The following is a 4,141-nucleotide window of genomic DNA, read 5'->3' as shown; positions in this document are numbered from 1 at the left end:
GATTCTGTTATGGATGGGAAAAACTTTCACAAGGCTTCAGCTGTTTCTGAAGAGCTGTGAGCAGTTCAGGGCTGCTGGTACTGCCACCTATAAGTTGCCCCATTTATGTTCATGTGATTGACCCTAATTAAATGGGCCACAAACCAACTGTGGTGGTTTTAATGAGAATGACCCCATAGGTTCATGCATTTGACTACTTGGTTCTCAGTTGGTGGAAATGCTTGGTAAGGGTTAGGAGGTGTGGTCTTGTTGGAAAAGGTGTCTCACTGGGTGCAAGCTTGATGCTTCAAAAACCTCCCCCAATCCCTGTACACTCTCTGGCTAGTAATTATAGATCAAGATGTAAGCTCTGAACTGTTCTAGATGCTTGCTACCTTGCCTTCAATCCATAGTCATTGACTCTAGTCCTCTGAAATTGCAAGCCCCAAATAAACCCTCTTATAGCTTGCTTTGGTCAGGGTGTTTTTTTTTTGTTTGTTTGTTTGTTTTTTTGTTTTTTTGAGACAGGGTTTCTCTGTGGCTTTGGAGGCTGTCCTGGAACTCACTCTGTAGACCAGGCTGGCCTCGAACTCACAGAAATCCGCCTGCCTCTGCCTCCTGAGTGCTGGGATTAAAGGCGTGCGCCACCAACGCCCGGCTGGTCAGGGTGTTTTATCACAGCAATATAAAAGTAACTAAGACACTGACCAACCAACCAAATAAGAAAGTGGGAGGGGATTGATGGGAGTAGGAAGGGGCTGGATGGGAAGGGGAATATATAATCAAGGTATTCCATATATAAACATGGAATTATGAAAGAATAAAAATTTCAAGACAGAGATCATCTTGCCCCTCCCCCCAAAGACACTTGGAAAGTAATTGTCAATAACATCTGCTTGTCTGGACAACCGAAATGGCAAAGTGATAAAAACGTAAATGAGCTTTTTAAATTTTTTTTTAGTTTTTTTATTCTATTTTATATGTGTCAGTGTTTTGCCTACATGTATGTATGTGTACCATGTGCATGCCTGGTGCCTACAGAGACCAGAAAAGGGTGTTAGATCCCCTAGAATTGGAGTTATAGGTGGTTATAAGCCATCACTTAGGTACTGGGAATTGAATCTGGATCTTCTGTAAAGAGCAACAAATGCTCTAAAACACTGAACCATCTCTCTGATTCCCTGTAAATGATTTTCTAACTTCTCAAAAAAATGTAGTGGCTAATATATACTACAGTCATCTATATTCATGTGCTCATGCATTTCCTAACCATTCAGGAACTTTTTTGAAGCTAGTTCCATTCTTGGATACCTCGGTTCTTCCAACTTCCCACCCTATTAGAGTCTTTTCTGCATGCTGTTTAATGACAGTGAATGAATGGGGACAGGTGTGTCTGATAAAGAACAATGTTTTTGCTCTGATTTAGGCATGTCTGACATGCCTGGGATCTGCTTTTCTTTGCAGAGCTGATAGGAATCTGGGAGGGAGGAGCACTTCCCAGTTTCAGGCCAAGAAAGGCTCTGTGTCTGGCTAATGGCAGAGCCAAGTATTGAGAGGAATGCGATTATGTCTCCATGGTTGTCCATGTGAACCCATTGTCATAAATAAAAAGAGATAATGTAGCTGGGCCCTTACCTGCATAATTCTAGCACTTACGAGGCAGAGGCAGGAAGACAGCTGCAAATAGGTCATCCTGGGCTACATGCCAGGGCTGCCAGAGCTACAGAATGAAATCTTGTCTTAAAAGAAAAACACCCAGCCAGTGAGGTGACCCAATAGGAAAAGGCATTTGCCATCAGGCTGAGGACCTGAGCTGGGTCCCTGGAATCCACGTGGCGAATGGAGAGAGCTGACTTCAGCAGGTTGTCCTCTGACTTGCACACGTACAGCTTGCCAAGTACACTCAATACACATACACGGGCACACAAAATAAATTTAAAATTATAGGAGAAAGGGGAAAGAGTCTTCCAGGGTGAAAGACACTCTGATTGCTTAGAAACAGCTCAGGCAGGCGACCTAAGCAGGAGGTTGTCTTGTGAGGTGGTCTGCTGAGGTCACACGGCATCTGGCCAGCAGCAGGAACATCTTGATTGGTTTGGCTGATTTGGCACCATTAGAGGGCTTGGTTCTTTTGTTTTTCTTACTTGCTAAAACATATAGTCTTCCTGTGTATCCCGGGATGGCTTCCATCTTGATAATCTCCCGTCTTGACCTCTCAAACGTTGGGAGGACAGGTGTGACACAGACTGCTGTTTAGCGCATGCAGAGGACACCATGCATCGATGGTAGAGGCTTTTTAAATACCAATAATATATTCATTTCTCATAGAGTGAGTCAGTGAACCTTAGTGGCTTGATGGAGGAGATTTAATAGGTTTTCTAAAAATGGAGGGGCCACAGAGACCCTGGAAAACTATTCATGAGTGCAGTAGCACAGATGAGATCAAGGTGGTATCTGTGCTTTGGAATGGGGTATTGCAGACTGTTGGGTGAGGGTCATACTGGCTGAGACCTTTTGAAAGTTACTGTGGTATCACATACTGGAGGGAGGAAGCTTGAATTCATCTTTGTGTATGCTTTCACTATCTAAGGCAGGGTCTTATGTTTCCCAGGTTGTCCTTGAACTTGCTCTCCAGCCAAGGGGATTAAGAGTTCTCAGCATGCTTATCTTGTCAGGTTTACAGGCATCCCAGAGTACTAGAAACCTGCATTTAAGCCAGGTGCGGTAGCACACACCTGTAATCCCAGCACTCAGGAGGACTGCAAGTTGGAAACCAGTGGGAGCTATAAACAAGGCATTGTCTCAGGGAAAAGGAAGGCAGGCAATGTAAGACCCATTCTGCTTATTCTATGTGTTCCTACTTCATTTCTTAAGAAAATCACCAGGCATCAAAGACTTCTTGTGACAATGTCAGGAACTGAGTATCTGAACTATATTAACTACCCCAATAAAGATACAGTAATGGATGCCCACTTTGTTCCTAAAAGGAAAGTAAGTCATTTCTGTCGCTGGAGCCCTTATAAAGGGTCATTACAGGACAGGTGCTTTATATCCAACTGGAGATGTGACTGCCACTGCAGACTCCTCAGGCACTCTTTAGTCTTGTCTGCACAGGACCTGAAATCACCTCATTTATAAATAACATTATTGTTTACAAAGTGCCATTCTGGTCTAGAGATACAGCTTAGTAGTGTAGTTTTGTTTTGTTTGTTTGTTTGTTTTTGTTGTTTTTTTGAGACAGTGTTTCTTTGTGGCTTTGGAGGCTATCCTGGAACTAGCTCTTGTAGGCTAGGGTGGTCTTGAACTCACAGAAATCCTCCCGAGTGCTGGGATTAAAGGCATGCACTACCACCTCCTGGTGATGTTTTTGCTTTTTTTTTTTTTTAACTCTTTGCTCTTTGTGGGACCCACCACTCAGCTCCCAAATAATCACATGGAGACTTATTCTTATTTAGGAATGCCAGGCCTTACCTTGGCTTAGTTCTAGCCAGCCAGCTTTTCTTAAATTATCCCATCTATCTTTTGCCTCTGGGTTTTTTAACCTTTCTCTATTTCTGTATATCTTTTCTTTCTTTCCTTCTTATTCCGTGTCTGGTTGTGTCAGACCCCTACCATCCTCCCCTCCTCTTTTTTTTCATTCCTCCTTCTCTTATTTATTTTCTCTGCCTAGCTATTGGCTTTTCAGCTCTTTAAAACCCAATCGTGTTTTAGATAGGCAAAGTAACACAGCTTTACAGAGTTAAACAAATGCAACATTGAAGAATGCAACACATCTTTGCATCATTAAACAAATGTTCCACAGATAAACGAATGTAAAACATCTTCAACTAGTATTTCACAGCGCAGTGGCACAGTGCTTCTGTAGCAAGCAAGGGGTTCCGGGTCTGATCCCCAACAGGGCAAGTAGTAAAATAGTGCTTTTCTACAGTGTCACACAAATGCCACCATTCATGTTCTACTATTTGACTTTAAAATGGGTGGCGCATTCACTGTTTGACAGTGAGGTTTATGCCCTACCCACCCATACCTATCACCTGAACTTAGCCAATCAGGTTTCTAGATCTCATTAAAACTGAGATGAAATTAATCTGATGAAATTGGCTTTGTATAAAAAGGAATCAGAAAGAGGAGAGACCGTTGGTTTCTGGAGGAGAGGAGGCTT

This window comes from Mesocricetus auratus, unplaced genomic scaffold, assembly GCF_017639785.1.
Source record: "Mesocricetus auratus isolate SY011 unplaced genomic scaffold, BCM_Maur_2.0 Super-Scaffold_100045, whole genome shotgun sequence".
NCBI classification, from domain to species: domain Eukaryota; kingdom Metazoa; phylum Chordata; class Mammalia; order Rodentia; family Cricetidae; genus Mesocricetus; species Mesocricetus auratus.
This window is presented reverse-complemented; position numbering follows the sequence as displayed.